The following is an 11,727-nucleotide window of genomic DNA, read 5'->3' on the forward strand; positions in this document are numbered from 1 at the left end:
ACTTTATCTGAATGTGTGGAGCATCTGTAATAAGATAAATGAACTAATGGCACAAATATAGAAAAATGGTTTAGATCTAATTGCCACTACAGAAGCGTGGGCCAGGAATTGTTGTGAGCAGGATGGAAAATTTGATGGACCAGCCAAAGGTCTGTTGACCTCGGGCTGGAATTTCCACCACAGGACCAGAAAATGCTGGCCATAGTTACAAGGTGACAAAGGTTGGGAAATAAATATTCCAGGGTACAAAATATTTGAACAGGTAGGCAGAGTGAAAAAAAAGATGAGGGGTAGCCCTAATAATAAAGAATGACCTAAGGACAATAGTGAGAAAGGATCTTGGCTCAGAAAATTAGGAAGTAAAATCAGTATGGGTGGAGATTAGAAAAAGCAAGGGTCAGAAAATACTAGTGGGAGTAGTTGATAGGCCCTTAAAAGTAGTTATTACTTTTTGAAAGAGCCTTAAACAAGCAATTATTGGAGCTTGTAACAAAGACAATGCAATAGCTGTAGGGGACTTTAATATTCCTATAGATTGGACAAATCAAATTGGAAAAGGTGTCTGGAAGATGAATTTGTAGAATGCTTCCATGACAGTTTCCTGGAGCAATATGTTGTGGAGCCAACTAGGGGTAAAGCTATTTTACACCTAATATTGTGCAATGAGTGAGTGTTAATTAGTATGTCATACTTAAAGATCCACTGGGAAATAGTGATCATAATATAATTGAATTCCACATTAAGTTTGAAAGTGGCTTACTCCAATTACAATCAAGAGTCTTAAACTTAAGCAAAGCCAATTGTATAGGTATGAGTGGCGAGCTGATGAAGCTTGATTGCATAAATAGATGAAAAGATGGTGGTAAATAAACAGTGGGAAACATTTAAAGAAACAATACAAAATATTCAACAAAAATACATTCCCTTGAAAAACAAAAGCTCAGTGAGAAAGATCCACCGATCTGTGGCTTACTAAGGAAGGTAAAGATTGTATTTGATTAAAAAATGAGGTTTATACTGTTGCAAAGAACAGTAGTAATTCTCAGGATTGGGAATGTTCTAGAAACCGGCAGAGAGCCACTAAAAATTGATAAAAAGGGAAAAAATAGAATATGAGAGTTAGCTAACCAGGAATATAAAAACAGATTGTAAGGGCTTTTACAAGTATCTAAGAAGTAAGAGGATAGCTAAAGTAAACATTGGCCCCTTTAAGAGGCAGAGACAGGAGAAATTATCAATTGAATGAAGAAATGACAGAGACATTGAACAAATATTTTGTGTCTGTCTTCATAGTAGAAGACACAAGTTACATATCAGAATAAAGGGTAACCTAGGAGCTAATAAGAATGAAGAAATTAAGGTAATTAATATCAGCAAACAAAAAGTACTGGAGAAGCTCCGAGGCCTGAAATCCAACAAATCCCGAGAATCTGATGACCTAAAAGGGAGCTGCAGAGATAGTGGATGCGCTGGCTATGATTTTCCAAAAATCCCTGGATTCTAATCCCCAGCAGATTAGAAGTTAGCAAATGTAATACCACTATTCAAGAAAGGAGGGAGAGGGATAACAGGAAACTATAGGCCTGTTAGCCTGATATCAGTCATTGGAAAAGTGCTGGAATCTACTGTTAAGGAAGACTTAACAATGCGCTTAGAAAAACATTGATTAGAACAAGTCAACATGGTTTTACGAAAGGAAAATCCTATTTCACAAATTTATTTGAGATTTTTGTGGATGTAATTTTTAGGGTAGATAAAGGGGAACCAGAAGGTGTAATATCCTGGGTTTCCAAAAGGCATTCAATAAGGTACCACAAGATAATGACTCATGGGGTTAGGAGTGATATATTAGCAGGGATAGAGGACTGGTTAATGGAATGGAAGTGGAAAGTAGGGAAAAAATGGGGCATTTTCAATTGGCAGGCTGGGACTGGTGGAGTGCCAGAAATATCAGTGCTGGGGCCTCAGCTATTTACAATCTATATTAATGACTTAGACAAAGACATAGGGAGTAATGTATCTAAGTTTGCTGATGACACAAAGCTAGGTAGAAATGCAAGCTGAGTTGGAGGACATAGAGAGGCTGCAAAGCGATATAGAGAGGTTAGGTGAATGGGCAACAAGGTGGCAGATGGAATATAATGTGGAGAAATGTGATGTTATTCACTTTGAGCATAAGAATAGAAAAGCAGAATATTTTTTAAGATGAGAAACTTGTAAACGTTGATGTTTAGAGAGACTTGAGTGTGCTCGAACAAGGAACTCAGAAAGTTAGCAGGCAGATAGGGCAAGCAATTGGGAATGCAAGGGGATTGGAGTACACAAGTGAAAAAAATCTTGCTAGAAATTTATGGGGCTTTGGTGAGGATACCTGGAATACTGTGAGCAATTTTGCTCTCCGTAATTAAGGAAGGATATACTTGCATTGGAGGCAATACAGTGAAGTTCACTAGATTGCTCCCCAGAACGAAAGGGTTGTCCTGCGATGAGAGGTTGAAATGACCTAATTTAGGTGTACCTCTGGCCTTGCTTGATTCATATTCCAGGATTGTCCCAGTGGTTAGAATTGGTTGCAGGACCTCCATTTCTAAAATAATGAGGGTGTATGGAAGTGTGTTGGGGGTGGGGAGAAGGGGCTTTATTAAGTGATGTATCACGTGTAACCCTGGTCTGCTGAAGCTTTCTTGATTTTCTTAGGCAGCCGTGGTGAAATTTTCCAGAATTTCAGGAATGCAAATTGTTTGTTACCACAATCATTTTTCCCCTCTTCCTGGGAGTGTGCATTACTAATGATTGAAGAGAGTGGGGCATGCGGCTTGCTTTGTCTAACAGATGTGGTAGTCTGGCAACTTCCTCCGATATGTCCCTTGAGGTTGGGAGGGGAATCATGTGGAAAATAAACCCTCTTCCAGCCACCCCCCTTCCCAGTGGAATTTTCTCACCCTCCCCACCCCCCCAGGCTGCCTCATTAGATAAAGGGTGGGTCACTTTCTGGCAGTTGTGGAGGTGAAACACTCATGCTTTGCATAGGAGGTGGTAGCATAGTGGTATTGTCACTGGACTAGTTAATCCAGAGACCCAGGGTAATGCACTGGGGATCCAGGTTTGAATCCTGCCATAGTAGATGGTGAAATTTGAATTCAATAAAAATCTGGAATTTAAAAAAAAATCTGATGATAACCATAAGATTGCTGATTGTTGTAAGAACCCATCTGATTCACTAATGTCCTCTAGAAAAGGAAATCTGCTGTCCTTACCTGGTTTGACCTACATGTGACTCAAACAGTCATGCAGTCGACTCTTAAAAAATGCCCTCTGAACAAGGGCAATGAGGGATGGGCAATAAATGCTGGCCTAGCTAGTGATGTGCACGTCCTATGAATGAATAATAAAAAAAACTCAGGCCTTAGCTGTTCAGATGCTATTCTTTCACAACGTGACTTGTGGGTTAAAGCACCTTTAATAATTCACATCCTTCAGGCTTTCCCTCATTTCTTCACTTCTTTTTACCTTAGAGGAACAGTACAGAAGTGCTTCTGTTTAAGATTGTCAACATAAGGTTATCCACGGTTCTGGAGCCATGCACTTGTAAAGACTGATTTATACCCTGCTCTGTACTTGCGCTGTTTTTGATGAAAGAACAGCATTGAAGAAGAATCACAACAAATTCAAGGTTGTATATTACCTGGAAATCACTGTAATGAAAAACTAGCCTCGCCATGCCTTCCTGACAAATGAGGAGACTGATGGACCTTATAAATCTAAATCCCATGTTTAGATTTATAAGGCCTGTAATTGTTACTCGCTATTGACGCTCAGTTCCAGATTGGCAGTTAGCCCTTAACCGGAGCTCATCCAAAATAAAACTGCTTGTGCTGCATAGTGATCACCTGCAGCCCTAACTCAGAAAGAGAAGGAAGAGGCAAAGCCCCACTAAGCTGTGCAGCATATACAGTGCATCTATCCCTGGCCTGTGCTGTCAGCTGATTTCAGATGGGGCAGTGGTGGGGAATGCTACCGTTGGTCCTTTGTGTCCCTGGACTTCGGAAAGCAGTAAAAAAGAGTGGCCAGGTTTCCCACGCCTGATAGTCATCCCATGACCCAAGTGTACGAGCAGGATCATCAGATGAGAAAAGCCATTCAATTTTCTCTGGTGTTGAATATCCTTCATAGCCTATTCATGAAGCCTGGCCATGTTCTCCCCTTAGACTCAGACAATTTGACTCCAAAAATCTCTCCTTTGATTAATCTTGGACACATACACATCCAGCTTCCCTTGCCTACTCAGGATATATCTATCACATTAAAAAAATATACATATTCCATCACACAAGCTTGTTGGACAAAAGGCCTAGCCTCACCTCTATGTTCCTATGTACCTTCGTTGCATGGACTGCAGTGGTTGAAGACACTAGCTCACCACCTTCTCAGGAGCAACTAGGGATCAGTATTAAATACTGGCCTTGCCCACATCCAAAGGATAAATAAAGATTAGATTAGATAGATGGGTGAAAGAAAGAGTAGTAAAGGAATATGGGGAAAAAATGTGACCAGGACAATGTGCTTGCATGGAGGATCAGCACCGACATAGAGTTGTTAAGTTGAATGGCCTGTTTCCATGTTCATAGAAAGTTAATGGCACAGAAAAAGGCCACTTGGTCCATCATATCTGCACTGGCCAAAAGAAAACCCCCCCCCCCACCCCCACCCACAACACACAGCCTAATCCCGCTTTCTAGCATTTGGTCCATAGCCCTGCAGATTATGGCACTTGAGGTGCATAACCAGTCACCTGGTAAATGAGTTGAGGGTTTCTGCCTCTACTACCCTTTCAGGCAGTGAGTTCTAGACCCCCATAACCTTCTGGGTGAAACCACTTTTCCTCATCTCTCCTCTAGTCCTTCTACCAATCACTTTAAATCTATGCTCCCTAGTCACTGACATCTCTGTTAAAGTGAATAGGCTCTTCCCATCTATTCTATCCAGGCCCCTCACAATTTTGTGCATCTCAATCAAATTACATCATTACAATTGACCCTGCTTGTCCACTTGGTTCCCGGGGTGATTATCAGGCATGGGAATCCTGGCTGCTTTTTTTTACCCCCTTCCATAGTCCAGGATGCTGTAGTTTCTATGCACATTCTTCAATGAAAACAGCCAAAATAGGAACATAAAAGGTTTTAATATTTGGGAAACTTAGGTATAAAGGTACCTAGGAAGATGATGGAGAACAAGATGAAATGGAAAAAAAGTATTTATGAGAACAGATTTTCAGCTGGACTGAGTTGCTATGGGGGATGTCTCACTGAAGGTCAGCTCTTTAGTTTTTGGCTTTGAAAGATTTTTTAAGTGAAGAAAGCAACTCAGAGTTAGTGGTTTTGTTCCTGGGAAGTCAAGGATTGTGCTTCTGTTTGCAATGAAATTCAATGTCTTGATTTGGGTAATATTTCCTGGACCTTTCAATTATAAATCTATAAGGGCTGTTGCCAAAAAAGTAGTTTCATTGTGTACTTTTGATAAAACATTTTTTTAGCTTATTTTGTACGATCTTTTCTAATCTTGTTTCTTTTACCTTGTGTGTTTAAGTTTTATCTCTTTTTCTAATAAACATTTTAATTCTTCAAATTTTAAAAGTTCTCACTGAAGTCTTATGCTTCTGTATTCAGTAACTATCCCCCCACATTTCTATAATACCAAAAAAACAGAGCACAATCAGCCAAGATGGATTTCAACCTGGGATCTGGCTTGCTCAGCATTAATATCAGCTGCAGTCGTAACATTAGTAACACCATTCAAAGAGATTATAGCTGATCTGTGACCTAATTCCATATACCCACCATTGCCCCATACACTTTAATACATTTGGTTAAGAAAAATCGTATCTATCTCAGATTTAAAATGAACAATTGATTGAGCATTAACTGCTTTTTGGAGAATAGAGTTCCAATCTTCTACCACCCTTAGTGTGTAGAAGTGTTTTTCAATTTCGCAACTAAATGGACTGGTTCTCATTTGACATGATCCTCCTAAGCTCTAGACTCCCCAACAAGCAGAGTAGTTTTTCTCTAGCTACTCCATCTGTTCCTCTAAGACCAAACAACCCTTCTAAATTCTAAAAAATACAACCTGAGTTTCTATAATCCCCCCTTGTAATTTAACCTACAGAATCCAGTTGTCATTGTGGTAAATCTACACCATACTCCCTCCAAACCAATATGTCCTTCCTATGGTGTGATGTCCAGAACCATTTATAGTAACCCAGATGTGCTCTAACCAGGGTTTGTATAGCTGAAGCATGATTTCTTCCACCTTGCATTATAAGTTTCTAGACATAAAGGTCAACATTCCATTAGCCTTTCTGATTATTTTCTGTATCATGACAGCTGAATGATTTATGTACCTGGCCCCTATGTATCTTTAGACTTCCACTGTCTCTCACCTCTTGCCATTTAGAACGTACCCTGTTCTATCCTACTAAGGTCTAAATTGGATGACCTCACAGTTGCCTACATTTGCGCCGGTTTACCCACTTAATCCATCAATTTCTCCTTGAAATTTTACGCATCCACCTAGATTGCTTACAATGGAGGGACTCTTCTTCTCTTTAAAGATTTTCAGGCATCTAGACCACCCTGATCCAACTGCAGTATGCCCTCTGGTGCTATGTGGTAGGCGATTGCCAATTAGGTGGCTGCTTCATAAGAACATAAGAACAAAAGAAATAGGAACAGGAGTGGACCATATGGCCCCTCAAGCCTGCTCTGCCATTCATTAAGATCATGGCTGATTTTCTTTTGTTTTGATTTCCACACTCCCATCTAACACTGACAACCTTTCATTCCCTTACCTAAAAGAATCTATTTACCCCTGCCTTAAAAATATTCAATGACCCCGTCTCCACCACTTTCTAAGGCAGAGAGTTCCAAAGTCGCACAACCCTCTGAGAGAAAGGAATTCTCCTCATCTCTGTCCTAAAAGGACAACCCCTAATTTTAAAACAGTGCCCCCTAGTTCTGGACTCACCCACAAAAGGAAACATCCTTTCGACACCCACCTTGTCAAGGTCGTTCAGGATCTAGAACACTTCAATCAAATCGCCCCTCACTCTTCTAAACTCCAGTCTGTCCAGCCTTTCCTCATAAGACAACCCACTCATTTCAGGTGTCAATCTAGTAAACCTCCTTTGAACCGCCTCCAATGCATTTACATCCTTCCTTAAATAAGGAGACCAAAACTGCACACACTATTCTCACCTATGCCCTGTCCTCATTTGCCATCCAGCTGGTGGGTTCTAGACTCTAAAGGCATCAAAGGGTTTGGACAGAGGGCTGGAACATGGCATTGAGATAGAGGATCAGCCATGATCATATGGAATGGCTGGAGCAGGCTCGAAGGGCCGAATGGTCTATTCCTGCTTCTATTTTCTATGCTTCTATGTAACAGGCAAATCAAACATCCCTGAGCACTGAAATGGCCGTCAGCCCCACTGGGAAAGGTGGGCACTGCTGAGAGCATTAAGATGCCTCAAGATGGAGACACTTTTGGTAGCCTGCTGAAAATTTTAAAAGCTGTTAGGGCCATCAATGTGGCCAAGATTGTGTCCTTTTCATCCATGCAGCTCCGTAATTGGAGGATAGACATGCAACTGTGCTCGTCTCCAACTGCCCACCCCCCAACCCTCCCAGCACACCACGGTCCCCCGGCCTGCTGTGCGATGCTGCCTTTGTGTAGCCGCCACACTCCGAACCCAGTGGCAGGGCCTGTCCAACATCGTAAAAATATTGACGGCTTCTGAAAATGGCACCCAAGTGTGGCCTTAATTGCCCTAATTAACCAAACTGGTTCATTATTGTCCTGTAGGGAAGGAAATCTGCCATCCTTACTCGGTCTGGCCTACGCATGACTCCAATATGGTTGACTCTGAACTGCCCTTTGAAATGGGCAGTCAGTTCAAGGGCAATTAGGGATAGGCAACAAATGTTGGCACCCACATCCACTGAACAAACAAATAAAAAAATTGGCTGCCCATCTCTGTGGGATGGTTTGGCAATTCCCGTGGTAACCCTCCTCTTGGAAACTCGGTTCAGCCTCGGGAAGCTGACCTGACACGCAACTATCTGAAATTCCCCCCTCCATCACCTCCAAAGTTGTCTCCGTGGGACCGATGAGATTCAGCCCAATGCACATTTGGATTTATGGCTCCCTTTGCCATCATCAGAGTCATTAATAAACTATCAGGAATAGTTGAGACCTCAGCACAGATCCTTGCAGGACAGCACTAGTCATATCCTGCCAATTAGAGTAACTGCCCAATTATCCCTACGCTCTTTCTTCTGCCACTCAGCCAATTACCTAGCCAGATCAATAATTTGCCTTCTATCCCGTGGACTTCAAACTATCTTAACAATCTCTTGAAAGGGACTTTATCACATACCTTCTGGAAATCCACATAATTAACATCCACTGACAGTCCCCTGTTCACTTGTCTAGTCAACGCTTCAAAAAAAATTTAACCAGATTCACCAGGCACAGCATACTCTTTACAAGTCCACGTCAAAGGTCAACTGAAAAAATTCAAAGTCAGCCTATCCTTAGTTATAGACTCCAGCAATTTCCCAACTGGTTGAGAATTCCCCGATTTCCCACATTGTATGCATTGTTGCATTGTAACTTTCCACTTCCATCTACACAGCTTATAATACCACCTATCTTTGTGTCATTGACAGATTTGGATATGTGGCTTTCTATCCTATCATCTAAGTTGTTAATAAATACAGTAGCTAACTGCACTCAGAGTTAGGTAGGGAGTTCCAGGATTTTGACCCAGCTACAATGAAAGAACAGCAATCTTAGGTGTGACTTGGGGAGTTTTCAGATTCTTGTTTGCTTGTTCCCTTATCCTTCTAGGTGGACATGGGCATCACTGAGTAGGCCAGCATTTATTGCCCATCCTTAATTGACCTTATTCAGAGTCAACCATGTTGCTGTGGATCCAGAGTCATGTACAGATAGCAGATTTCCTTCCCTGAAGGACATTCATTAACCAGATAGGTTTTTACAACAATGGCTTCATGGTCATCATTAGACTTTTAATTCTTTATTGAATTCAAATTCTACCAATTGTCATGGTGGGATTTGAACCCAGGCCCCCAGAGTATTAGCCTGGGTCCCTGGATTACTAGTCCAGTGACAATACCACTACACCACTGTGTAGATAGGCTTATAAACAGGGGGCCAGAGATTTCAAGGTAAAAGACAGCAGGCTTAGAGGAGATTTGAGGGGAAAGTTTTTCACCAAGAGGGTGGTGGGAATCTGGAACTCACTGCAAGCAGGAAATGTTCCTATGCACTCCTAACCTAAAATATCAAAGACTTTGATACAGGCATGAATATTATGCTCCCCCATCGGTAGGTTTTTAGGAAGGTGGGGGTGTATGAAATTGAAGGGATGGGATTCCCTCCAAGTTCTTGCCAGCCCCGACCTCACAGAGATTTTACACTGGGGCGAGCAAGGCCTCGGATGGGAAACTCATCTTTGCCCCAGTTGAGGCCTTTAAGTGGTCCATTATTTTCCCTCCCAGCCTCAATTTTTAGGCTGGCGGGAGGATTGAAGATGCATGGGCGAAGGCCAGAAATCAACAGAGTTACATCTCGGGCAGGAAGGGGGTGGGCGCCTCCAGCAGAAGCCCCCTTCTCAAGTCCCACACCCCACCTTAAGGTTTTCTGGCCTCCGGCCATCCCTCCCCCACCAGCCTCTCCCCAGGGGATCCTGATCACCCCCTTCATGCCCCCCTCGTAAGCCTTTCCTACCCTCCCAGCCCTCGGACCCCTGGTCCGGTGCCCAGACTTAGGCTCCGACGTCCTCCTGCATTTCTTCTTCTGCTCAAGGCAGTGCTGTCGCTGCAGGGACTGGAGGGCTGTCGGCCAGTCAGATTGGCTGGCAGCTCTCCAAGGCAGACTTCCTCCCAAATGAAGGGTGGAAGTCCCACCTGCAGCCACTTAACACTCATCTGAGCGTGAAATGGCTGTGGGGACCTTGGAGCCTGTGAGGATGTGTTTCCCCCTCCGACTCTTTGATGGCAAGACCCCACCACCTGAAAAATTCAAGCCACGTTCTGCTTAATGCGGCATAAGAATGACCTGACCTTGGACCTTTAATCAGTGTTAATTCTTCAATACAGTAACGTGGAGTAGTGTCAGCTCACCAGGAGACATAAAAGATAAAAACAAAAAAACTGCGGATGCTGGAAATCCAAAACAAAAACAGAATTACCTGGAAAAACTCAGCAGGTCTGGCAGCATCGGCGGAGAAGAAAAGAGTTGACGTTTCGAGTCCTCATGACCCTTCGACAGAACTTGAGTTCGAGTCCAAGAAAGAGTTGAAATATAAGCTGGTATAAGCTGGTTGAAATATAAGCCCCTCCACCTCTCTCTCTCTCTATCTCTCTGACCCCCACACACACACCTTAAACCAGCTTATATTTCAACTCTTTCTTGGACTCGAACTCAAGTTCTGTCGAAGGGTCATGAGGACTCGAAACGTCAACTCTTTTCTTCTCCGCCGATGCTGCCAGACCTGCTGAGTTTTTCCAGGTAATTCTGTTTTTGTTTTGCACCAGGAGACATGATGCTCCACCACCGTGAGCAGCTTCAAATAAAGGATTAGCTTCTGTCTGACAAAACGAATTGTGTTTATAGTTTAGGCAGAGAAGCTGTGATTAAGACTGGCTGGTGTGAAGCCTCAACTGACACAATGTTTGGCAGCCATTACGCTTTCAAAGACCTCCAATTCTCTGTTACTCCGTAAAGTGCTACAGCACTTTATTGGGTTTTCAGTCTGGTGGAACAGGTCAAAGCTGGTGGGAGTCCTGCATGACTTCAATAAGATATATGTGAACCAGAATAGGGCAGGTTCAGTATTAATGAGCTCCAGTCAGTTCTTTTCCATAATATCCTACAGGATGCTGCACTGAAAATTCCTGGAGAGTTTTCTTTTAAAAATTTCATAGTTATTTCCAAAGCAAAATCTGAATATCCTTTAAATCATGGAAACATTAGAATGCTAAAAGATAACCATCCTATGTCATGCTTTGGGAACAGATGCCTTCTTTTTGGTCCATTTTATGCCGAGGGTGAGGGATGTCAGCACACTGGGGACTGGGGTGTTTTTCCATCTCAAGTGCTTAATGGCAAGCATTCCCAGCGCAGCCAGTTGCAGAATAAACCTCTCAACTCTACCCATAATAAGAATTAATTATTCTTAATTCCCACCTGAGAAGTCTAACCCCTATAACCCGAGTGTGTGCCATTTCCACTCTCCTACATTAGCCAGTCTCCTGACCTCACTGACAGATAATGCTGATGATGTGCCCTGTGCTTAGATTGTTTGGACCTGGGTTAAAGTTAAAACCATTTGTGACCCTTCCACCTTCCTAAGGGCAATTATGGATGGGCAATAAATGCTGGCTTGGCTCACAGCCCAAGGATGATTAAAAAACACTCTTACAGCCATCGGTGGGGAGTTTTCATTTGCTTATACTGAACTAGATTTCAGTGCCACTCTCAAGAGTGGAAGGAGAGTGAAGACATCATTCAAATAAAAGGACTGGGATAATTCTTCTGACCCCCTTCCACACGCTCATATGTTGGACATTGTTGCTGTGAATTTCCTCAGGGATTCTTTTGAGTGGCTACCGTAACGTTAGTGGAAGCTTGCAGGACACCTTG

Source organism: Carcharodon carcharias, chromosome 1 (genome assembly GCF_017639515.1).
Source record: "Carcharodon carcharias isolate sCarCar2 chromosome 1, sCarCar2.pri, whole genome shotgun sequence".
NCBI lineage: Eukaryota > Metazoa > Chordata > Chondrichthyes > Lamniformes > Lamnidae > Carcharodon > Carcharodon carcharias.